The 26,751-nt window shown below is 47.0% G+C and overlaps 1 long non-coding RNA gene across 1 annotated transcript; it reads left to right on the forward strand.

Annotated features, from left to right (window-relative positions):
• The first annotated feature begins 9,576 nt into the window (after nt 1–9,576).
• Nucleotides 9,577–14,392, forward strand: LOC109944812 (uncharacterized). The gene is made up of 2 exons (XR_002267988.1): nt 9,577–13,995; nt 14,073–14,392. It is a non-coding gene; the product is annotated as an uncharacterized lncRNA (long non-coding RNA).
• The last annotated feature ends 12,359 nt before the right edge of the window (nt 14,393–26,751 follow it).

The following is a 26,751-nucleotide window of genomic DNA, read 5'->3' on the forward strand; positions in this document are numbered from 1 at the left end:
CCAAATGGAGTCATAACTAGCTCGAGTGTGGGGCAGACCGACTATAAAGTCCATCCCAATCTCATCCCATTTCCACTGCAGAATCTGCAATGGCTGCAACAAACCTGCAGGCCTCTGATGTTCTGCCTTGATCCTCTGACAACTGTCGCATCTGGCCACATACTCTGCTATCTCTCTTTTCATACCATACCACAAGAATCTCTTCTTCATGTCTTGGTACATTTTCTTGCTACCAGGGTGTATAGAGTATGCTGTCTCATGAGCTTCCTTGAGAATCAGTTCTCAAATCGATGTGATGTCGGGAGCACACAGCCTGTCCTTGAACCATACCACTCCTTCAGCATCTTCACAGAAATCTGGACCTTTCCCATCTATGATTAGCTGTCGGATCTCGTTGATCTTCTCGTCATCCTTCTGACTTTTCCTGATGTCTTGATCTAGAGTGGGTTCCAACTCAATTGTCACTCCTTGAGTGTTGTTCAGAAATCTGAGACTCAACCTGTCGAATTCCTTCGCTAGCTCGAACGGCATCGAGTGAGCGGCCAACATATTGACTTGACTCTTCCTGCTAAGAGCATCTGCAACCACATTTGCTTTGCCTGGGTGATAATGGATCTCCAGCTCATAGTCTTTGATCAATTCTAGCCATCTTTGTTGCCTCATGTTTAACTCTGACTGAGTGAATATGTACTTGAGGCTCTTGTGGTCCATGTAGATATCACACTTCTGTCCATAAAGATAATGTCTCCAGGTCTTCAATGCATGAACAATTGCTGCTAGCTCCAAATCATGAGTGGGGTAATTCTTCTCATGAACTTTCAATTGTCGAGACGAGTATGCCACTACTTTCCCTTCCTGCATTAACACACATCTCGGTTCGGTGTACGAAGCATCACAATATACTGAGAATGGCTTGTGAACATCTGGCAGAACCAACACAGGTGTTGTTATCAAATCCTGCTTCAACATCTCGAATGATTCTTAGCACGCTGGGGTCCACTTGAACTCAACCTTCTTTGCTAGCAAGGCCGTCATTGGTTTGGCAATCTTGGAGAAACCTTCAATGAAACGCCGATAATAACCGACCATTCTAATGAAACTCTTGATTCCTCGAACATCTTTTGGTGTTTTCCAGTCCAGAATCGCTGCTACCATCTTTGGATCCACAGCTAGTCCATCTCAGTTTATAATATGACCCAAGAATAGAACTTCGCTAATCTAGAACTCACACTTGCTAAGCTTGGCATAAAACTGGCAATCTCGTAGCCTCTGAAGTACTCTCCTCAAGTGTTCCTCATGTTCTTGCTCATTCTGGGAATATACAAGAATATCATCAATGAACACCACTACGAACTTTTCGAGGTAGTCCATGAACACACTGTTCATTAAGTACATGAAGTAAGCTGGCGCGTTTGTCAATCCAAATGACATAACCATGAACTCATATAGTCCATACTTGGTGATGAATGTTGTCTTCAGTATATCTGAGGGTCGGATTTTGAGCTGATGGTAACCTGACCTTAGATCTATCTTTGAGAATACACTAGCTCCTCTGAACTGATCAAATAAGTCTTCAATTCGAGGCAGAGGATACTTGTTCTTGACAGTGACTTTATTCAAGGCTCTGTAATCGATGCACATCCTCTTAGTGCCATCCTTTTTCTCCACAAATAGCACTGGGGCTGCCCAAGGTGAGGTACTTGGTCTGATATAGCCTTTCTCCAACAACTGATCAATTTGCTTCTTGAGTTCCACCAACTCTGGTCCGGACACTCGATAAGCTCTCTTGGAAATAGGGGCGGTGCGTGGGATAAGCTCTATGGCAAATTCAACTTTCCTTTCAGGTGGCATACTTGGTAACTCTTCAGAGAATACATCAGGGAATTTTGACACAATTCTGATTGCCTCAATGGGATTGGACTCCTTGTCATCTACCGGTAAATGGTGACAAGCTCCCTCTTCTAGTTCAGGTAAGCATAGCTTGGTTACTACTTCCTTTCCGGCTGGGGACACCAACTTAACTGTTCTCTTGTCACAACTGACAGTGGCTTGATTTCTGTGTAGCCAATTCATCCCTAGGATGACATCTAACCCTTGAGTTTCCATTACTACTAGGCTAGCGGGGAAGTCTATCCCCCTTATTTCAATCCTTAGATTTGGACAAATCCTATTGGACTAAACTTTTCCTCCAACTGAATTAACTCTTAAAGGTGGGATCATTTGTTCTATGGGGATGTTATGTGATTCTACCCAAGATGTAGAAACAAAAGAATGTGTGGCACCAGTATCAAATAGAACTTTTGCTGGGTAGGATTCGACTGGAAACATACCTACTGCCACGTCCTAAGCATCCTAGATTACTTCAGCCTCCAGGTGGTTCACCTTTCCATGGTTTTAGGCCTGACCACGGACTCCTCATGCTTTTTGTGGTGCTCCTTGTCTTGCTGGGGCATTGACTGCTAGCGGCTGCTGAGCTGCTTTCTTGGGACAGTTCTTTGCCCAGTGATTTTGTTCTCCATAGTAGAAGCATGCACGACCTCCTACTTGTGCTGGTGCTGCTTGGCCATTTTGGTTGGTTGCTAGGGCAGGAAGACGAGCTGTCTGGTTATTCTGACGCTGGAACTGATTTCCTCCAGATTGGGTGTTCTGACGGTACTGCTGCTGCTGCTGCTGCTGAGGAAACTGCCTCTGGTACTGATGCTGGTGCTGACGCTAGTGCTGGTGCTGGTGACCTTGCTTGAATTGCTGAGGTGAATTTCCTGAGTAGCGGGGACGACTGCTACTCCTGGCCTGAGATCCACCAATCTTGCGCTTCCTATCCTCCATCTCCCGACGCTTCCTTTCAGTCATGATTGCTCTGTCTATCAAGTGCTAGAAGGTGGGGAAAGTGTGATTCATGAGCTGGTAATGGAGGGGATCAACCAATCCTCTCAGAAAGCGGTACTGCCTCTTAGCATCCGTGTTAACATCTTCTGGGGCGTAGCGTGACAACTAAAAAAACTTATCCCTGTACTCACTAACGGACAGGGGACCTTGCTTCAGGGCGAGAAACTCCTCCTTCCTCACTATCATCAGTCCCTCGGGCACATGGTAGCGACGAAAGTTATCCCTGAACTCCTCCCAAGTAATGGCTTCAGGGTTGGCATGGGTGGCAAGGTAAGACTCCCACTAAGACTGTGTTGTTCCCCTCAGCTGTCGGGGACCATACAACACCTTTTCACGGTCGTTGCACTAAACAGTGTGCAACTCACGCTCCACGGTACACAGCCGATCTTTCGCGTCCATGGGATCAGCAGAGTGAGCAAAGATAGGGGGATGACCCTGCTTGTCTCTGGGCACCTGAGGCATCTGAACTTGCACTGGAGGCTGTGGTGGGGGTGGCTGCTGCTGCACTTGCTGCATCGCTGCTAAGGTCTGACCAATTGCCTGAACTGCCTTGCATCATGAACATCTACTCAACTATCATCGGTGGTGGCGGTGGCAACTGTTGTTGCTAGGCTGCATCCTCCTGGGGTGCTTGTTGTTCCGGCTGAGCACGCCTCGCACCTCTGCACCTGTTCTCAGACATTGTAGAAACCACACACATATATATCAAATCTGACTCTGTAGTCTTTCAGCATAAGAAAAGATGTATATAAAATCTTCATGGCACTGAACACATGACCATCTTCACTGACATCTTCTCAGATACATAGAAAAGTGGAAATAAATGGAATACCCAACTAAATAACTGACTTTATTAATAACTACACCAAGTTGTAGGGGATACCCACAGCTTGATGACAATCGTTACAAAGATCCAACTTCATTACATGTCCATCATAACAAGCATCCAACGTAAGATTAACAAACTAACTCTAACTAAGACTGACTAGACTATGACACTGAATTAAGCCTTATTACAGACTCCGACTCTGTCGATCTATGAATCTAAATCTATCCGGGTCCTACAGTCTGGGGTACCATAGTCGAAGCGACCACGGGGCGATGAGCAATAAGGGTGCTGAATCCCGACAGGGGCGGGAAAACCACCATCCAGATAGTGGCGTGCCACGCATTCAGCACGCAATTCCGCAACCTCCGCCCGAACCTTGCCCAACTCATCAATGGTGTGGTCCAACTCTGTGTTGAGCACGGCGGCCAGGTTGTCCATGCTGCTCAGCCTGGGATTATCCTCACCAACTAGCGAGACAATCACACCTCCAGTACTACCGGTTGAACGGCGAGGGTAGTACTTCAGGTCAAGACCGCAGCTACCCCGCTGAATAACGAGCAATACTGAGAAAGTGCATGTCGTGTTGTATCTTGCATGGCTGCCTCGGCAGTGTCCCTCTCAGTGATAGAGTAGTGCTCTGAGAAGGCCTCTGCACCCCGGAGATCATCGTCCGGACGGCGCACCAAGCAAGTAGCCTCCCACTGGTCCGGGTATAACCTGCGACGATGCTGGTAGACTACACAATGGTATTCTATAGACCAAGTGTGTCGGTCAAAGGCCCAACGCAACAGGGTATCGAGAGCGTCGTGGAAGTGACACCCGCGAGTGGCGTCGCGAGTGATGGGTCTAGCGATCCATCCCTTCGGTTCCTGCTCCTCCGAGCGCTCCATGCCGTGGCTCGAACTGCCACCGGCGTCGTCGTCATCTCCGTCTCCGTCAGGGTCTCCTCCAGCAGCCAGGGTGCCCTATGGTGGTACAGGGGGCATCTCTGGCTGAGGTGCAGGGGAAGGCGGCCTCTCAGACTCCAACTCCCGCTGAGGTGAGGGGGAAGAGTCCTACTGCTCCCTCTCCTGGCATCGATGCTCCTGCTCCTCATGCAGGTGACGATACAGTCTCTCCAAGTGATTGGACTGACCTGGCACCGTGCGAGGTAGTGGACGCTCTGCCAGGCAAGAAGGCAAAAAAGGGATCATAGAGTTACATGCAGTGCACCTGATACGGGTCATCTACAAAAGACATCGTAAGCATAAGAGTAAGAGTAGAACTATGAGACCAGAAAGTAAACAGAAAGAAAAGCGAGAAAAAAATTTGAGATAAGTAAAAAATCATAGAGTTGGTCAAGATAACCAACTTTTTGAAAAGACAATAAGGTCAAGGAAAGAGTAGGGGTCTATAGTCCTTAGGGCGACCATTCTAGTCTAGGTTAGCGGTCCTACAGTCAACCTGGCTTTGATACCACTTATGTCACACCCGGTTTTGGAAGGTAAACCAAATGCGAACCATGGACGTGCCAGGATCAAAACTCACATACACAGCGATTACATAGTTGGACATCATAACACAATGCTCGAATTAAATAGCGGAAAGGTACTTAATTACATCAAGATGTCTGAGACATCCATAGAGTCTATTACATATCCATAGTGTTTAACATCATCAAAGTGCGGAGAAACGAAACGTAGAAGATAAGCCTACACAGGCAGCTGACTGGGGGTTTGCCACTAAAGTAAACTAGAACTCATCGTAGTCCTAGAACTCCTCAAAGTCCTCCATGTTACCAGCTTCACCTCCTGAGCTGAGAATAGTGGGGACAACCTGGGGTGGGGTGATCTGTAAAGCAAGGGTGAGTACATATCAACATACTCAGCAAATGTCCCGTTTGGCCAAAGTGGACTAGCTGTATGTGGAGTTTAAGGTTAAGCAGTTGCTTTTAGTTAGTCAGGTTTTATTAATATAAGAAGAGCCAAGTTTTAGTATTAAACCTAGTTATTACCCAGAGGCACTCCCTCCAAGAGGAAATGCCAGAGATCAGAGTTATAACCATCATTGCTAATCATCATCATAAAAGTAACCAAAGTTCTAATCGAAGAGGATCCCAAGGCTGCTCATAACCGTGAGCACGGCTGATATACCAGTTTCTAACACTCTGCAAAGGTCACACACTTTACCTACAAGTCATGATTCCCATTCTGCCCGGAGATCATGACTCTCCATTGATCACTACCAAGGTGACCTAGCAGGGTCTCACTATGTAGCCTTTACAACGATTCCCCAGAGGTCATAGCCGCCCGTTAGGTTTCTCCAATTTTATAAACACAGTACATCTCCCCAAAGGAAGAGTGACTAACAAAACCAAATCAAAGAACCTCTGCAACCAGCCTCGGCAGAGCAAGTATTGTGCCCCGACCCCATTGACGGCCCTATGGCGAAGCCAACTACTCGTCTGGTTCCTCTAATAAATCAGCTAAGGGCGTCCCATTCCACCCTCATGGTTGCACTATTATCTGGGTTGTCACTCCCCAAACAGGTCCTTACGGAGAGGTACTCAGGAAACAGCCTGAGCCCCCTAAAGTAATCACAAGGATCCCATCAGGATAACATCATCGTATCATAAAAGATCACATCATGTTCATTGATTAAGTTAAAGCAATAGCATAAGCTAACCATGATTAACCCAGAAAGGTAAACAAGGATAAGGTAAATACAGACTAGTCAATCCTTAGGTTTCAATAATGTAATGCAGGACAGTGAATTATAAAGTAAAGTAGGACATGATAGGTCTGAGGACACTTGCCTTCACTAGGTTGTTGCTCAGAGGGGTCTTCGGCAACACACTCAGGAACCACGGACTGCTCGTTGTCTAGGTAAAGCGAGTATACATTCAATACATTTGGAAGGTAAAAATGAACATCACATCAAACATGTACAAACATTGGAACACAACTCAAAAAGAGGTAAGACTAAAATAAAGGAAAATAAGATCAAGTTGTAAAATGGACTAATCTTAATTAGGGTTTGATTACTCTCTCTAAATATTGAAACATAACCCAAAAGGTTAAGTAATCATTACACCAAGAAAAGATTAAATCATAAGATGAACTGCTCTCATTTAGGAATTTGATTATTTTTTAAGTATTATCCATAAATACATACTTAATTCTATTTATCTCATTAAGACCTAAAAGTTAAACCAAAATGAATTCCTATAATGCATGTCACTAATCTCACAAGATTAAATATATTTAAACTCCTAGGACTTTCATTTTATTTATTTCATTAAATAAATGCATTAACATATACATTAATCCTTTATTCTAAGTATAAAATTAAAGTATATAGATTACAGTTGGTCATATTTTATTTGAACAGAGAATAATTTTATGAACTTTTTGCAATTTGAACCACTAAATTTGGAGTTCATATGAAAAAGATATGAAATAAACAAGTTTTGTAGTTTGAAATATGAAATTAGGGCTAAATTTGTGATTAAAAAAAGTACAGGGGGCTATTCAAAAGAAAAGCCAGGGGCCTACGCTAAAACAGAGGACAGCGGGTTGATTTCCTAAAACTAGGGGGCTCTTAAGCAAAACTCACACGCGAAGGGGTATGGGGTAATCTCGGCCATTGGATCAAAGATCAGCGACCCAGATTAGATCGCGCGGGCGCGTGGACGCGGCTGACAAGCGAGGCCAGGGCGTCAGCGGGTCAGGGCGGACTGACTAGCTGGGCCTAGAGGCAGAGACGCGGGGAGGGGGAAGAGAGAGAGACGGTTGGATCCAGATCGGAGGGCTGGGATTAGATCTGATCGGGTTAAGTCTAAACCGCCCGATCTCGGACGGACGTCCGAGATCTAACGGCAAGGGGCGGACTTGGGCGCGGTGGTGCCGCTTGGTCCCGCGGCGGGAGTTCGCCGGAGGCGAGGAGGCTGGCCATGGCGGGGCTCCCAGGGCTTGCGGACTAGCCTAGGCACAATCAGGGCGGTCTGGCGGACTCGGCCACAGCCTTCACGCTAGCACAGGGGCACCAGAGAGCGCAAGCCACGGCAAGGCGGGCTAACGACGGTGCTGGATTGCTCCGGCGAGCAATCGCGCGAGCAACAGAGCGGGGATGACCAATTTAAGGGTATGGGCGGGTTGCTCACCTTGAGGGGAAGCGCTGGTGTCGCGAAGCAATGGCGGAGGCACAGAGACTCGACGGGGCGACGGTGGCAGGACTCCGGCTGCGTGAAGATTGCTCCGGTGAGTGCGGACTGGACGCAACAGAGAGGGAAAGGGCACACCGAAGGGTGTCCCAAGCAGCTGATAGAGAGGCGGAGCTCACCGTGGGACTAGACGGGGTGCGGACACGATGGTGGCCGTAGAACAGGCAGTGATCGATGGCGGGCGGTGGCGGAGCTCCCTGCACAAGTGGGCAGAGTGAGAGAGAGGTCGAGCGAGTCTGGCAGAGGGCGCAAATGGGCGAGGGGAGGTGAGCGAGCAGGGCGCGGGGCTCAAAAGGGGCGCGGGCACAGGGTCGTGGTCGGAGAACGCGTGGTCGTGAGCACATCCACAGCGGGGAGATCGTGGGCGGGAGGTTGGGGACAACTGATAGGTGGGGATGGCGGGACAGAGAGAGAGAGAGAGAGAGAGAGAGAGAGAGAGAGAGAGAGCGGGGGCGCGAGTGTTAAACAGCGCCGACAGGCCTGGCCCACGGGGCAGCGAGAGAGAGAGAGGGAGAGGGGGCGCGCTGGAGTTGGCGCCGACAGGCGGGACCCACCTGTCAGACGCAGGGGGCGCGCGCGGGGGCTAGGCTAAGTGGGCCGATTTGGGCTAAAATAGGTTTTTCATTTCCAGGGAATTTCTAATACCTTTTCTATTTATTTTCTCTAGGGTTTTCAATTCAAATTCAAATCAAGTTTCAAATTCAAACCAAATCAAATATGTGCAACATTTCAATGAATATTTAGGCTCATTGTGATGCAACATTCCATGAATCATATGTTTTGGGCAAAAATAAAATAAATAATCCTTCACTAATACAACTAACTCTAATTAAAAGAAAAGGAGGGGGAGAAAGCTACAGAGAGAGAAACTAGAGTGAGATAAAGAAGAGTAACACCTGAATTTGGATGATAATAAGAAAGAAATTTTATACCCCCAAATTCAGGGTGTTACACGATGTGGCACCGGTGGCGAGGGGCACGACGGCGAGGGCACGGCGACAAGAGGGGCACGACGGTGAGGGTGGGCGACAAAGGAGGAGAGAGGTGGCAGCGTGGAGCCGAGTGGAGCTCGGCGGCGTGAAGAAAGAAATGGATGGGTAAAGGAGAAAGACCGCGTGTATAGATTATGTTCGACCTCTTTGCCGAGTGCCCGCGATCTGGTACTCGGCAAAGATTTTTTATTATTTAAAAAATATGTGTCGAAGCCTTTGCCGAGTGCCCATGATATGGCACTTGGTAAAGAATTTTTTATTATTTGAAAAATATGTGTCAAAGCCTTTGCTGAGTGCCCGAGATCAAGCACTCAGCAAAGATTTTTTATTATTTAAAAAAAATATGTGCTGAAACATTTGTCAAGTACCTCCGGTATAGACACTCGACATAATACCCTTTGCCGAGTGCCATCCTTGGACACTCGGTAAAGTACATTTGTATTCTTTTTCTTTTCCCAGCCAAACTTTTTGTGGTATGTTCTTACACTATGTAGACTTTTATGTTCCATTTTTGCACAATTATAAAAGTGTTTGCTATAACTATTAGATTTTGTTCGTTTAATTGAATTTTCTCGGATAATTCAGATTTGAACTGCAAGTCACTCGAAAAATGTAAAACCATGAATGCAAAAATGGTATCCATGTTATCTAATACAAGTTACAACCAATTTAAGAAACAGACCGGAATCTTCGAGCACCATGCTCACTAAACATGATTATGAACTTGCCATCCAGTTGCACGCACACGCGAGACAAAGTCACAACAACACAAGCACACAATCCAAGAGAAGAGCACAAAAGACGGCGTGACAGAGTTACAACTCACAGCACGAGCTCAAATCTTTAACTAGCAAAGCAATGGCGGTGTTGTAAAATGTTCAAGGGTTGCTTGGTGTTGAGCTCCATGCGCCAAGGGGTCCCTTTTATAGCCTCAAGGGAGCTAGGAGCCGTCGGAGCTCCATTTGGAAGGCCCTGGTTGCCTTCTGCCTGTGGGCGCAATGGACAGTCTAGTGCACCACCGAACAATGAAAAGTGCACAATTTCCTTCCTTATTCGGTGAAGACGATCATTGCCAGCCACTGGTCCCATGACACACCGGACAGTCCGGTGTTGCCTGCTGACCGTTGGCTGAGCCACGTGTCGCCCGCTGATCGTGCGGTCGACCGTTGGCTAGGTGAGCGGCTGGCACACCGGACAGTCCATTGAATTATAGCCGCGGCGCCCAGTGTTTTTCTTGAGAGCGGCTAGTTCGCTGAGCGCGCCAGTGTCCGGTGCACACCGAACACTCTGGTGCATCATAGGCTGGTGCAAGTTTGGCTGAACTTAGCCAACTTTTCCCTTTCAATTTCTCTCGATTGCAGAAGATTCCTAGCACTTAATAGAACATAGTTAGTACCTAAAACAATTTACTAAGTGCTAGAGTCATACCTTTGTTTCTCTAATTTTCTTTTCTTTAACTCTGCGCTCATATTAGTAAAACAAAATGTGTTGAGCATCTAATCACCAAAACACTGTAGAAATGGCCCAAGGGCACATTTCCCTTTTAGCACCAACCTGCTGCCACAAATTTCTCTGCCTCCAAAGCTCTTCTGTTTTGTTCAAGTGTTTTCGCAAAGCTTTGACAATCTATCAATGGCTAGGGTTCGTTCAACTACCAAATTAGTTGTTGAGGGTGAAGCACCAGATACTGTTGAGACAGTCCCTAATTCTGATGTAATGAGGGCATCGGGTACAACTGAGCCAAAGGTCAACGAGGCGGGGGATGCTCCAGAGGGGAGTGGTTCTGATATTGAAGCTAGCAGTGATGAAGACGATCACAACATACTTTGGCCTAACAAGCCGAGTCACATTGACTTTGGTGAGTCCACCGTGAAACTCGAAGATCTTGATGTCTGAAAAGGCTTGGGTATATTGGTGTGAAAGAGGATGATATGGTTAGATTTGCTGGTAGCAAAACCATTCCAGAGCCGAAGAGTGACGAAATGGTTGTGTTTAGAAGCTTCTTCCTGGTCGGGATTCGATTTGTGATGTGTGACATGATTGTCGAAATCCTGAAAAAGTTTGAAATATTCATAAATCAACTAACACCAAATGCAATTGTTAGACTTAGTATTTACATGTGGGTCTTGAGGATCCAAGGCATGAGTGCAAATGTTGAATGTTTTTGTAGAGTTCATGAGCTCCATTATCAGACAAAGGTAAGGCCATTAGACAAACTGCATAACTACTTTGGGTGCTACAACTTTGCGTATCAAATGGATGTTAAAGCTCAAGTGTTGGGATATCGTACGAAGTGGCCGACGGGCTGGACCAAAGAGTGGTTTTATATGAAGGCTAACTGTAAGGGCATGGAGAAGTTCAAAGAGATTATAATGAGTCATATGAGGTTAAACTTTGGCTTGACGAGGCCACTTTGCAACAAGATTTTGGGCTCATTATCGCAACTAGCCTAGATTACCTTTAGCACCGTGATCGAGCATATTAGTACTCGAGATTTGGTACAATAATTCCTTATGAACAAGGTATTCCCAACACTGGCTGGTTAGGGGATGTTGAAGCTGTGGGAGGGGTTGACAAAGGGACCCTCATGAGATTGCCATATCGGTTGAAGGAACAAGCTATGTTCAAGGGCCCGTGTGCTAGGTGGCTGAAGATGATTGAAATGATGTGCAATGAAATTCTTGGTAATTTTACGAAGAAGGTAGACCAGTTAATGAATGCAGCCTTCGGAAGTCGGGGAAAGCAAAGGTTGAACAGAGTCATGGATGCTTTGAAATTTGAGTATCTGGATTGCCCGAAGATTTTAGAAGAAGATGCTATTGGTGTGAAAAGAAAATGAATGTTAGCATTATGAAAAGGCAAGCAATAAGGTCTATGGAAGAGAGGAAGAAGAAAAAATCAGTTGTAAAGCCGAAGACTAAAAAGGCTAAGGAAGGGGAGTCTTCTCACTCGAGAACAATATCGACTCCTTTGAAGAAGCAAAAACTAGCGAAGCCTGATCGCGCTAGTAAGAAGTCTTTAGAGTTATCAAAGAAGGTTACTGAGACTTTGATGACTCCGTCTCTTGGGGCTACGGAGATACTAAAGGTAATGATGTGACCCTTACCTTTCTCTACATTGAGTTCCTTGGGATCAAACCTGACTAGCCTATTGTTGACGATGAAGGGCAAGAATGTCGAAGAAGAGATAGGTAAAGCTCCTTCAGATGTGGCCATAGAAGAATCGACAAGAACACAGGCCAAAGAAGCAACGTAGAAAAAACACTGGATAAAGACAGTGATGAGGGAAGTTTTACAAAACTCCCCCAGCAAAAGAGAAGAAGATTTCAAACGTGAGGGAAGACATTGAAGGTGCTGAAACGGAGCAAAAATGCCAAAGCAAGTGGAGGTGCCGAAGCAACCACCATGGCTTCTATTGATAGAATAATCGAAGAGTTGAGGTCTAAAAAAGCAAATGAGGAGGTAGTAATGGTAGCAAAGGTCGCAAAAAATAAAAAGGTTGGAGCAAAGGTTTTGCCTACAAAAGAGGTCGAAGCTGGAAATTCTTCGAGTAAAGACAAAACCTTCGACTTGAGACATTTGGTTGCTGGGGATTTAAGTGTTGAATATATTTTTGAATTAAGGGAATTTGATATTGCGGGTGGGTATGAACCCGATGCAATTCTTTTTAGTGGTGTTGATGACGATGTGTTGGAGTGTGTACCTGACCGCGATGGAGCTAAGTTGTTAATACTTTGACGAAGTCTATTGGATTTTCGAAGCTAGAAAGTGAATTGAGCGGTATAAGGAAACAACATATCGTCGAAAGTTTAATTTATTCAAACATTAAGGTAGGGTTCATTTATGCAACATTTTTTGTTTATTAAATAATAAGAGTAAAATGACTAAAACCTTTTTGTCCTTCGGAAATATGTAGAGTTTTTTTATGAGCAAAGCTTGAAAGCTTCAACAGGCTTTGGAAGATCATAAGAACGAGTTTATTATTTCTGACTTATAACTAAGATTGAAACTCTTCAAGAATTGATCAAGGAAAAGATGCTATAGTGCAATCACTAAGTGCTGATTTAACCGAAGCTCAAAAATCCAATGAAGATATAGAAGCAGAGAAATAACTCAACGAACAAAAGATTGCAAGTCAAGATAAATATATCCAAGAATCAAGAGATTAGATGGATAAGATTATGACAAATCATGCCGATGGCGTCTCACGACTTCAACATGAACTCAACAAAGAATTAGGTATGCTCATTTATAAAGAGGAGCATAGGGGTCGTACCATCATGATCCTCCCCAACAATCATTACTTGGCGACAAAACAACACCTCTTGAGATCACGGTGCGGTGGCCGAGTAGCATCCCTGAGCACACCTTGTCTTTCGTAAGCCCGTTGGTAAACCACGAAGGCCCAATCAACCCGAGCGAAAACGTATATAGCACCCAAACGAGAATGGTTCGTGTCCAACATCCTCGGATGCCCGAAGGTCTCAGCCTCCTTCGGATCATGAACCACAAAGATCCTCTGAAGGAACACTTTGTTTCCTCCGAAGGCTCGGGGGGGCTACTATCAGGGGTAATAACCCCCAAGGACCCAAAGCTCATCGGTCCAGGAAAGGAAAAAGCATGCCCAAACCTGCCTAGACAAAACCCACCCTACTCTGGCAGACAGAGGCAAGCCATGGGTACCCACCCCTCCCCAGCTTCGACGTAAACCATAAATGGGTCGAACATGCCTGAAGCTGATTCCTATGGTCAAGCGAGACACACCTAGCTCACAGCCGGATTGCACCCATATCAAGACGAACCATCCCATGGACAAGGTCGATCCTCCACATCACTTTCAACCTTAGAAGCCCGCCAAGGAAGAATGGAGGTACGAATAAACCACATAGTGTTATCTGCCCTGCAACGCCTACTCTAGCTTAGGCCTCCAGCTGAGGTCAGGAGAACCCCCAACCTCCATGGCAAGGTCTGACGCACACTTTGCAACCCACAAACCTCACATACGCAACCTCGCCAAGGAAGTGAACAAAGCTGCAAACCCCGATGGCAGGCAACATCAGTAGAGAAAGAAGCTTGACCATCTCATAGGTGTGTCGCCTCCTCCTTCACCATGCTAGTGACTACATGATAAAATTGTAACCCTTCTTACTCTTGGTCTATAAAAGGGAGAGGAGACCCCTAACAAGAAAGGAGAGACAACACAGAAAGTACGATATGAACTCTCACACCTCACATAGACTTGGAAACTCTCTTTCTTACCCGTTTGTAACTCCCTACTACAAACAATCAGGTGTTGGTAGCGCGAGTCACCGAAGACTGAAGTAGGGAAAAATTCAATTTGAACATGTATAACCTTTGCGTCCACCGCGCACACCATCCAGACCTAAAACATGCATACACAAATTTACTGGTTGGTGCTTATTCGTAACACCGGCAATGATCAATTGTGAAATATTGAGCTTCTACTTATGAATTTCGCATCGTATACTATCTGTGTAATTCAACGCCCTTGTAATTCTGTTGCATGTGACCTTTGCTTGCTTCGGTTTGTTGTGGGCCTCAGCTAGTTACTTGTAGGAATATAATCGGATCGGATACAGATGAATATTACTTGTTCTATATTTGTTTTAATATTTTATATTTGGATTTGGATCAGATACATATATTATGAAGTTATATCGGATAAGATTTGAATAGATATCGATATATTAAATATCTAATTTTTAGAATACGGATATGGATCGGATACTGAGTAGCCGGACTCGGATACGGATCGAAACTTAGGTCATTTAGACAGATCAAATTCGAATACGGACGGATAATATTCGTACTATTTACATCCCTAAACCATCCATAAATAACTAAATATCTTATACAAATAATATTCTTGGGATTGCTCACCCTGAAAAATACAAGGATCATAGGAGATTTTGTTTTCCAAACTAGTCCTAATTTGGATTGATCCCTAGCACCCTTTGTACAAAGTTCCTTGGACTCTGGTCTCACCGGTCCTACAGTGAATCAAAAAGCAGCGAGTCTGAATGTATATATAGAAAAACCTATAAAAAAAGAAGATACGATACTCAGATCACAACGCGCCCATCCCGGCACTTTTTTTTTTGGGTAAAGGCCAATAGACAGACTGGCAAGCTGCCCCGGCCGTGATGTGTTGTGTACATGCATGTGCGGGCTAGGTGAAGCTAGCTTCCGGAGATAAGCCGTATCTATTGTACTGATCATTGTCACGGATAACAAGAATTATTGGTGTCGATGACAGGATTCCGGCTGAACCAGAAAAATACACGTAGAGACGATTATATATATATATTGTCGTACCGATTATCCAGAGATCTGGAACAGTATATATATTCATATAAAACATAAAGACGTTGCATCTCTTGTGATACCGGCACACACATTATTAGGTTTGGATCGTTTAGAATAAAGAACGTGAAACTGTAGATGACATTATTTATAAAATGAAATTTGAAATAATAAATGAGATAGAAGATGTGGATACGAGATATGTTAGAGATGGCCAGTGGGGAAGGCAGGGGCCAGGCCACATCTATCCGAGGGAATGTTTAGCGCTAAAAATGAGCTAACATATTTCGAATGTTAATTTTTTTTCTTTCATTATGAATGAATATGATATAGAATCTGCTAGCATTGAGTTTGTTAATATTTATATAAAAATAAACTTTAAATTTGACATATATCTCCTCAAATGATATATATTTCGAATCCAAATACGAATACAGATTTGGATAATTTTTCACTTTTTCGTTGTAGACACAAAATAATGCATCAAAATACAATTTTTTTTTCATAATATGCTTAACAACATAATTAATGGCCTGTTAGCACCAAATTCTATAATTCGAATGTTTAGGTTCCATCCCTTGCAGAAGGTTGTTTAGGTTCACCTAATAGATAGTTAGATAGTGACCTAAATGTGCATAGAAATTATAAGGAACTTCAAAAAGGGCAACTCCAACAAAGGTCTCCTTCTTGGAGTTGCTCTAATAGAACTAGTGCTTAGCAGTCCTTCGGTTAATAATTAACAAATTTATTTCATCTTATAGATTATATAATCTAGATTATAATTAGAGTTATCTAATCCAGATTATAATTTATCGAAATAATATTCTATACATAGCTGTTTGGTTGCCTATGCCCTTGTTGCGTGTGATTTGGGAGGAGAAAAGAAGAATGTCAATTGGTGTAATTTTAACACCATAATTATGGGTAGTGGGTTTTTTTTGCCTAAAAATAATCTCAAATAATGTCCTCTTGAGAAGATTATGAGGCTATCATAATCCGGGGTATAGATTATATAATCTAGACATATAATTTGGTTGTTTGTTTACTAGCCACATTATTTATGTTGGGTTATTAATCTAGACAGATTATAATTCGGAACAAACGGGGTAACAATCATATCACTAATATTAATTTTAACTGTTAATTTTTAGTGGATGCAAACATATCCAAAATACTTGGTCAATTATCACGGCAGGCATGGGACCGGAGTAGCGGACAATGCAAGCTTAAAAAGCAGCTAAGGCCATGTGCTAGCTAGAGAGCGACGTCCATGCATTATTGATGATGGATCAACCTACACTACACACGGCTGGCCTGTATTCTGTGTACCAAACGAGAATCAGTGGATCGTCGATGAGTCATGAGTGCACGATCCCTCTCTCTCGTCACGTTGGTTCAATTAAGCAGCTACCAGCAGTCAACTGACTGCACACTCTAGTCCAAACACGGCCAGCCTTTTGTTCGTGCAAGGAAAGCGATCGACGACGGTGATCGGCCGGGGAACGAAGGTACGTGCAGGATATATGGCCCGGTAGTGCATGTGTCATGTGTGTGTGCCGAGATCGTGTGTGCATGTGTGGGTCCGGTCCGGTGGTTGCAAGGACATCGGTCGGTTGGTGCTGCACTGCACGCACGCGTCCCACGAGGACGAGGCCTGCACCTGCACGGTATGTTCGGTATTGAAGGCCTCCCCAGCCAAAACTCGGACCCGACCTGCAGGGAACGATGTGCACACACAGACACAGGACAGGACAACAGGACCCCAGTCCCCAGCAGAGTTGAAGCCAAATTCCGTGACAGGGTTCGGCGCCGTCCGATGCGCCGGTACATACGTCGACTTTTGAATATAACTTGCGAAACAATAATATCGGAAAGTGATCGATTATAATGGGCCGGGAGGAGGCTGGAGCGCCTGGCGGCCGGCGGGGTTCGTTCCAGCAATGCATAAACAGAATCGTCGATGTATCATGATGCAATGTGTGTGTGGCACGCGCGGCTGTCATTTTCACGTGAAACGTATAGTAACAATAATAATATATGATAACAATAATGGTCTGATGCTCCAGAGACAATAGTACGTGTTTAAATGCGTATGTCCCCACGCGGGCATGCACGTGCCCCCCGCTACCTGCAAATCAACGGCTACATGCCAATTGCCAGTCCAGACCAGACTTGGTGACTCCATCAACTTCCTCTATATTCATCCTCTATATCTAAGTTTTACAACCTCCTCTAAAAGATTCTCTCCTTTATATCTTCTTCCTCTCTAACAACATTCACTATATCTTGTACTTTATACATAAATACCTATAAGAGAGACATATTTTATTTTTACTTTTTATACATACGTATTTGTATAATACTCTCAAATGTTTTGTACGTATTTTAGTTTTGTTAAATCTATTGTTTAAAGTATTAAATGGATAGAGTAGAGGAGAGAGAAACTCCATATATAGAGAATCTACCAGCGTTCTCTAAATTTAAAGGACCTGTCGGTACCCTAGATTAGGGCAACCCCTTGCTACGGTATGAAGACACGATGTCTGTGCGGCTACCCTTAGCCGCGCGGAGAACAGCTCCAGGAGTATCTCGTGAGCGGTTGAGGTGGCATTATCGGAGACAACGCCATCGGGCCCAGAGGACACAGGACCCCTGTACGCACAACCCGGACCCCCGAAGTAAAGCAGCCCAGAGCCGTTGGATAGGGTTCGTACCCTACCAAGTGAGCTCCGGACCACCCATGACAAGGTCCCAGGAAAGGAAGTGTCGTGACCTAGGCATGGGTCCGGTATTGACGCGTGTCCAGACTCTATCCGGAGCACCTCCGCTCCCCACTCGGTCGAGGGTCTAATGCTGCCACATGGCTTATTGTCTGTGACGTAGGCCAGCGAGCGAAGCATGACGTAAGGGCTCTGGGCCGCGCGGCCCTCGCATTTATTGCGGAGAGGACACGCCGCCTGTCACCCTTCTGACAGGCGATGTGCCCCCACGGCATTTATTGCGTCCTATCCATTCCACTGGCAGGCGGCGCCAGGGCCACCCTGCAGACGGCGCACATGTCCAGTCCGTTGCCGGAACAGTGTGCCCGTGCTGCGCGGTGCACTGTACTCATCCCTTATACGAGAAGCTTCCCCCTGCACGCCGAGGCTATACAGATCTTGGGTGTCAGGGCGCAAGAAGATCGCTCCAGCAGCAAGTATTAGTAGCTACATCCGCCGTGTTCCTGGGCCCACATGTCGGGGCTCAATACTCTTGTACATGTCCCCCTTTAGCTATAAAAGGGGAGGCATGCGACGTTACAACACAAGCTCAATCTTTAGGCTTAGACCCAAGTCATCCAAGACAACTCAAGCTCTCAAGCAATATAACACACAGTGGAGTAGGGTATAACGCTCCGGTGGCCCAAACCACTCTAAACTCTTGCGTGTTCTTGTGTTCATTCCTTCATCTCGCAACAAGCAAAACTCTTAGGCCCCTCCTCATCTTAGGATTTAGGACGGGTGCACTCCGCCACCCGGTCGGAGATTTCCTCCCCGACATTTGGCGCGCCAGGTAGGGGCTAGGCTTTAGGATTTTGCTTGTTTTCTCACTCAGCATGATGGTGTAAATCGTTGAGCACGGTGGATTTCGTGGTGGAGGAAGAAGTTGCTTCTTCCACACCACAGGTTCCCAACTGCCCTATGCCAGACACTGCTGTTGTGCATGTCGCACGACAGCATACAACTGCACAGACATCCCGGACTCCGTCGAGGGCGACCCCGGGAGCATTGTCAGTAGCCAGTGAGTTGCTGCGACACCCTCCAAGCTCCACGGCCTCATCAGGGGCCATGAAGCCATGGTGGGACGATGTCGACCGACTGCTCGGCATGGCACATTCTACCTCGACCAGGTCGAGGCCACGGTCATCCCGGCGCCAACATGAGGCGTCGGCGTCTGTGCGCTCACCCTCAGTGAGGGGCACATAGACCAACGACCTTCGGGCAGAACTCAACCGCAGGCGTGCGGGAGAGGACGCCCTGGTCTCTTTGGAGAGGGCGCGCGAGCGCCGCCAAAACATTGAGGGCCACAACCTCGACCAAGACTTCACTGCGGTAGCACCACAGAGACCAATGGGCACCCAGTCCCAAGCGGGTGTTCCCTTGGCCGGCGTGGGCTGCGCCGCTCTCGCGGATCATCTCGATATGGCGTCATGGCCACCCATGTTCTGGCCGCACCTCCCAGAAAAGTAAGACGGAACGACAAACCCGTCGGAGTTCCTGCAGGTGTACGTCACCGCCATCACGGCAGGAGGTGGAAACACCGCTGTGATGGCAACATATTTTCATGTCGCCTTGTCTGGACCAGCCCAGACTTGGCTCATGAACCTCGCCCCAGGGTCAATCTACTCCTGGGAAGAGCTCTGCGCGCGGTTCGTTGCGAACTTCGCTAGTGCTTACCAGCAACACGGCGTGGAGGCCCACCTGTACGCAGTAAGGCAAGAGCTCGGAGAAACTCTCCGGACATTTATCTCCCGCTTCACCAAGGTGCGAGGTACTATACCTCGTATCTCCGATGCTTCTATCATCATGGCCTTCCGCCAGGGGGTACATGATAGAAATATGTTGGAGAAGTTGGCCACGCATGACATGGAAACGGTGCCCACTCTTTTTGCTTTGGCCGACAAGTGTGCGGCCAGGGCTGCTGAGGGCCGTGCATGGCACTCAGCGCCACAGACCAGGGCTGCCCAAGCAGGCGGCTCAGGTGCCGTCGCTCAGGATGGCAAGAAAAAGAAGAAAAAGAACCGCGGCAACGAGTAGCCGCACTCCGCCGCTCTGGTCATCGCAACTGCGACTGGGGGCCGGGACGACCGTAGCAAACGCCCACGACCACCGAGGGGTAACGGCGGCACATGCCTCGTGCACCCCAACGGTCGCCACAGCGCCGCAGAATGTCGCGAGATCATCGACCTCGTGAAGCGTGTCAACGCGCGACGCGAGCAGTCTTCCGGGGATGGATCCCCACCTCGTCACCGACCCGGCAAGGAAAAGGCCAACGACGAAGAGGTGGTCGCGGCCGAACTGGATCTTGGGTATCAGTCACCCGAGGGGGTCCTGAAGGATGTCTTCACTGGAGACTCCAATTCCGGTGAAGGCAACTAGACGGACCACCAGGGGGCCCCGTGCTACCTGGCCTACGGGGCCGAAGCCTGCCTCCCCACGGAAACCCTTCTGGACTCCCCACGGCTCCAACCTTTCAATGAGTTTATGTAGGGGCCACTATAATGCAAGGACGTGGACTCAAGCGGCGGACTCAAGTGACAAGTTGCAACTCGAAATGCACATCGTAACCAGGTGCCCAAGTACTATGGCCAACGGTTCGTGCATAGGAGGGAACCCAGGGTTGGGACCTAATCCTGCGGCAAAGTACTGAACCAAGAGGGGATCCATAACCTCTCCCCCAGCAGGGAGGAACCCCTCAAGGCGATGGAAATTTGCCAACCCAAGGGATGCCAACTTTGCTATAGCTGAAGAAGTACCCCTTCCTATCCCAGTAAGTTCATAGAAGCAACTCTGAGGGGTTAGATTTTTCTCCTTTCATAATTAAATTTCGCATATGTGTTCACCAGCCCGGTGAGGTCTGCCCACATAAACCCGGCCTGATGGTTTACACCCATGCATATCAAGTTATAAAGAGGAAATTCACCCCCTCGGACGCGTTTCTATGACAACTTTATCTTCCTGCTCCATGGATTTGGCCTACAGTTTTCATATAATACCTTTTATCTAACCCACCCGCACGGTTCCCCATCTGTCCTGACATGACGACATCCGAATTGAGCAGCTAGGCTTGCAGTTTAGGACCTCCTTTACGAAAGCAGGGAGGTCCGACATCCTGGGGGCCGGTTCCAAAGAACGGGAGCTCGTTCCATGGAATGGTCCGGAGTAGTGTAGCCGCTTATCCTAGTCCCGTACTGTAAGTCTGCACAGCCCACCATTTTGTGACGGGTACCTTAGTATTTGGAACTATAGCTCTATGGGTCCGACAACCTGGGGTCCGGCTCTGGAAAATGGGCACTTGTCTCCTGGGGTGGTCCGGAGCCGTGTAGCCGCTTAGCTTGGTCCCGTACCGTAAGCCTACACACTCCACCACCCTACGACGGGAGTCCTAGTATCTAGAGCCGCGACCCAAGGGGGTCCGGACACGCAACTTGGCCACCCGGACTAAACCCTACGAGTCCCGTGCATGTATCAAAGAATGGCTAATATCAGACAGGGGACCCTATGGGTGTACTACTAACGCTCACTAGCTGAAGCTGTGTACAGATCCAGATCCCGGCCGAGGCTGCCTCCCGAGAGTTGTTGACAACCCTTTCAGATACGTTGGTATCCAACCTCGACTCATCAAGCCTGCATCCCAGGCGGGGGGCCAGGTACCAGGGAGGAGTCAACAACATCACACACAGCAGGAACAGGCAATACACAGATAAGTGCTAACACTGCTTGATAAATAGTACTCAAAAGTACCTTACAAAAAGCAAAAGTATTACATCCGCCTTCAAGCGGAATCCTAGTTCCATCTCTACTTTGCAGGTATAAACTACCAGACGCCAGCGGAGTCACGCTGGAAAGCCCGCGATCACTGTCCTTGCGGAGTCCTCCAGAACGGCGTGACAGTAGTGATGGCCACCTCAATGCGTGCGCCATTGCGAAGAGGTCCTCGCCCCCGTCCTCCTACGGGGGGCGACAACGAGGCCATTAAAGCTAAAGAGTTGGAGGCTTGGCGGCAGGTGGCGCTGGTGGTCTCGCCAGTGGAGGCAACCACCTCTGCAACGGGCAGCCTCACCAGCGGCGGTGACCACCTCAGCACCGATGATAGCGGCCACCTCTGCACCGGTGGCTTACCGGCGACGGTGGCCGCCTCACCGCGTGCAGAAAGGTCCTTGCCCCCATCCTCCTACGGGGGTGAGGACAAGACCATCCAAGAACGCGGCCACCACCGCCGCGGCGTATGACGTCTTATACAACCCCCTGGGCGGCGCCAGAGCAGTGCGACTGGTTGCGCAGGGAACGCCACGGATGCGGCAGACCTGAGCACGGCACGACCGGCCGACCGTCGCCCGTGCGGTGGACGAACAGCTGAGAGCACATAGAGGGGGGGTGAATAGGTGATCCTGTAAAACTTGAACTTAATACCACAAAAACTTGGTTAAGCGTTAGCACAGTAATGCCAAGTGGCTAGAGAAGAGTCTTAGCGAAACACAATAACCACAACAGAATCAACACAGATAGACACAGTGGTTTATCCCGTGGTTCGGCTAAGTACAACACTTGCCTACTTCCACGTTGTGGCGTCCCAACGGACGAGGGTTGCAATCAACCCCTCTCAAGCGGTCCAAAGACCCACTTGAATACCACGGTGTTTTGCTTTTCTTTTCTATATCCCGTTCGCGAGGAATCTCCACAACTTGGAGCCTCTCGCCCTTACACTTTGATGTTCACAAAGAAGCACAGAGTAAGAGAGGGATGAGCAACTCACACAAGACACAAAGATCACAGCAAATACGCACACACAAGACCCAGACTTGAGCTCAAGAGACTATCACAAGTTTCACACTAGAACGGAGCTCAAATCACTAAGAATGTCGAACAAGTACGCAAGAATGGAGTGTGAGTGATCAACAATGCTCAAAGGATGCTTGGTGTTCTCCTCCATGCGCCTAGGGGTCCCTTTTATAGCCCCAAGGCAGCTAGGAGCCGTTGAGAGCATTCCAGGAAGGCAATTCTTGCCTTCTGTCGCCTGGCGCACCGGACAGTCCGGTGCACCACCGGACACTGTCCGGTGCGGATTTCTTTTCTTCTTTGGTGAAGCCGACCGTTGGCGCTTTGGAGCCGTTAGCGCACCGGACACTGTCCGGTGCACACCGGACAGTCCGGTGCCCCCTTCCGACCGTTGGCTCGGCCACGTGTCTTCCGCGGATCGCGCGGCCGACCGTTGGCCCGACCGACCGTTGGCTCACCGGACAGTCCGGTGCACACCGGACAGTCCGGTGAATTTTAGCCGTACGCCGTTAATTACTTCCCGAGAGCAGCAAGTTCGCCTGAGTCTGCCTGGCGCACCGGACACTGTCCGGTGCACCACCGGACAGTCCAGTGCACCCAGATTGAGCAGACTTTGGCTGAACAAAGCCATCTCTCTTCCAATTTAATTCTCCTATTTCCAGCACTTAGACACAATACATCAGTCCATAAAACAATGTACTAAGTCTAGAAACATACCTTTTGACTTGATTTGCACTTTGTCCACCACTTTGTATAGATCAACACTACGGCACTTGTGTTGGACACTAAATCACCAAAATACTTAGAAATGACCCAAAGGCACATTTCCCTTTCAATCTCCCCCTTTTTGGTGATTTATGCCAACACAACATAAAGCAAGTAGAACAGGTGCAAAATCAATTCAAATAAGAACTCAAAATTGTTTTGATTCAAATTTGACATATATGGATCACTCTTTGCCACCACTTGGTTTGTTTTTGCAAATCAAACTCAATTTCCTATCTCTAAGTCAAACACACATGTTGAAAAATAAAGAGAGATATTTCAAGATAAATTTATCAAAGAGTTCAAAAACTCCCCCTATTTCCCATAGTTAAGCCTTCTCCCCACAAGAGACCAACTTTTGACAATAAGAGGCAAACAAGAGTATTTTGACAAACAAAAATTCTAACTCTACTATTTCAAAATTCACAAGTGGTAGCTGATCCATTTATTGCTTTGGCCTTATTTTCTCCCCCTTTGGCATTAAGCACCAAAACGGGATCAATTTTGGCCCCTTAAACCCCATTGCCTCACCAAAATCTTCAACTAAGAGTAAAAAGGCAATAAGAGTACAAAGATGAACTTGGAAAAGTTACTCTTTCATCGGAGTGCAGTGGAAGTCTTGCATGGTCCAAGTCCACCTTTTCCCTTTCAAACCTCCTTTGAGACTAAATTAAGCAAACTCAAGCACACAGTTAGTCTCAAAGGGTCAAGTTGTAGCCCATCTCCCCCTAAATTTGTGCATCACTTGCAAAGGACTTGTGAGGTCCGGGGAGTGCTTGTACAACTTGAGCACCATAAATAAACAACAAAATGCAGTAAGGAACATGATCAAAGGCATAAACACATGTATGCGATAAATCAATCCAAGTTCCGCGAATCTAAGACATTTAGCTCACTACGCAACTGGCAAAAGGTTTGCTCATCTAAGGGCTTGGTAAAGATATCGGCTAGCTAGTTCTCGGAGCTAACATGAAACACTTCGATATCTCCCTTTTGCTGGTGGTCTCTCAAAAAGTGATGCCGGATGTCAATGTGCTTTGTGCGGCTGTGTTCAACAGGATTATCCGCCATGCGGATAGCACTCTCATTATCACATAGGAGTGGGACTTTGCTCAGATTGTAGCCAAAATCCCGGAGGGTTTGCCTCATCCAAAGTAGTTGTGCGCAACACTGTCCTGCGGCATCGTACTCGGCCTCAGCGGTGGATAGGGCAACAGAAGTTTGTTTCTTAGAACTCCATGATACCAGGGACCTTCCTAAAAATTGGCACGCCCCTGATGTACTCTTCCTATCGACCTTACATCCAGCATAGTCAGAGTCTGAATATCCAATTAAGTCAAAGGTAGACCCCTTTGGATACCAGATCCCGAAGCAAGGCGTAGCGACTAAATATCTAACAATTCGCTTCACCGCCACTAAGTGACATTCCCTTGGATCGGATTGAAATCTAGCACACATGCATACGCTAAGCATAATATCCGGTCTACTAGCACATAAATAAAGTAAAGACCCTATCATGGACCGGTATGCTTTTTGATCAACGGACTTACCTCCTTTGTTGAGGTCGGTGTGTCCGTCGGTTCCCATTGGAGTCTTTGCGGGCTTGGCATCCTTCATCACAAACTGCTTGATCAAGTCTTGCATGTACTTTGTTTGGGAGATGAAGGTCCCATCCTTGAGTTGCCTCACTTGGAATCCAAGGAAATAGCTTAACTCGCCCATCATCGACATCTCGAACTTTTGAGTCATTACCCTGCTAAACTCTTCACAAGACTTTTGGTTAGTAGAACCAAATATTATGTCATCGACATAAATTTGGCACACAAAAAGATCACCATCACATGTCTTAGTAAAAAGAGTAGGATCGACTTTCCCAACCTTGAAAGCATTGGCAATTAAAAAGTCTCTAAGGCATTCATACCATGCTCTTGGGGCTTGCTTAAGTCCATAGAGCGCCTTAGAGAGCTTACACACGTGGTCGGGGTACCGTTCATCCTCAAAGCCAGGGGGTTGCTCCATGTACACCTCCTCCTTGATTGGCCCGTTGAGGAAAGCGCTCTTCACATCCATTTGGAACAACCTGAAAGAATGGTGACCGACATATGCTAGCAAAATGCGAATGGACTCTAGCCTAGCCACAGGAGCAAAAGTCTCCTCAAAGTCCAAACCTGCGACTTGGGCATAACCTTTTGCCACAAGTCTAGCCTTGTTCCTTGTCACCACCCCGTGCTCGTCTTGTTTGTTGCGAAACACCCACTTGGTTCCCACAATATTTTGCTTGGGACGAGTCACCAGTGTCCAAACTTCATTTCTCTTGAAGTTATTGAGCTCCTCTTGCATGGCCAACACCCAATCCGGATCTAGCAAGGCCTCCTCTACCCTGAAAGGCTCAATAGAAGAGACAAAAGAGTAATGCTCACAAAAATTAACTAATCGAGATCGAGTAGTTACTCCCTTGCTAATGTCACCCAATATTTGGTCGACGGGATGATCCCTTTGAATCATCGCTCGGACTTGAGTTGGAGGTGCCGGTTGTGCTTCTTCCTCCATTACTTGATCATCTTGTGCTCCCCCTTGATCACATGCCTCCTCTTGATGAACCTGTTCATCTTCCTAAGTTGGGGGATGCACCATTGTTGAGGAAGAAGGTTGATCTTGCTCCTTTTGTTCCATTGGCCTCACATCTCCAATCGCCATGGTGCGCATTGCGGCCGTTGGAACGTCTTCTTCATCTACATCATCAAGATCAACAACTTGCTCTCTTGGAGAGCCATTAGTCTCATCAAATACAACGTCGCTAGAGACTTCAACCAAACCCGATGATTTGTTGAAGACCCTATACGCCTTTGTATTTGAGTCATAACCTAACAAAAACCCTTCTACGGCTTTGGGAGCAAATTTGGAATTCCTACCCTTCTTCACTAGAATGTAGCATTTACTCCCAAAAACTTGAAAATACGAAACATTGGGTTTGTTACCGGTTAGTAGCTCATACGAAGTCTTCTTGAGGAGACGATGAAGGTAGACCCGGTTGATGGCGTGGCAAGCCGTGTTCACGGCTTCCGACCAAAAGCGCTCGGGGGTCTTGAACTCTCCAAGCATCGTCCTCGCCATGTCTATAAGCGTCCTGTTCTTCCTCTCTACCACACCATTTTGCTGTGGTGTGTAGGGAGCAGAGAACTCGTGCTTGATTCCTTCCTCCTCAAGATACTCCTCC

The sequence above is a fragment of the Zea mays genome, chromosome 3, assembly GCF_902167145.1.
Source record: "Zea mays cultivar B73 chromosome 3, Zm-B73-REFERENCE-NAM-5.0, whole genome shotgun sequence".
In the NCBI taxonomy this organism is placed as follows: Eukaryota; Viridiplantae; Streptophyta; class Magnoliopsida; order Poales; family Poaceae; genus Zea; species Zea mays.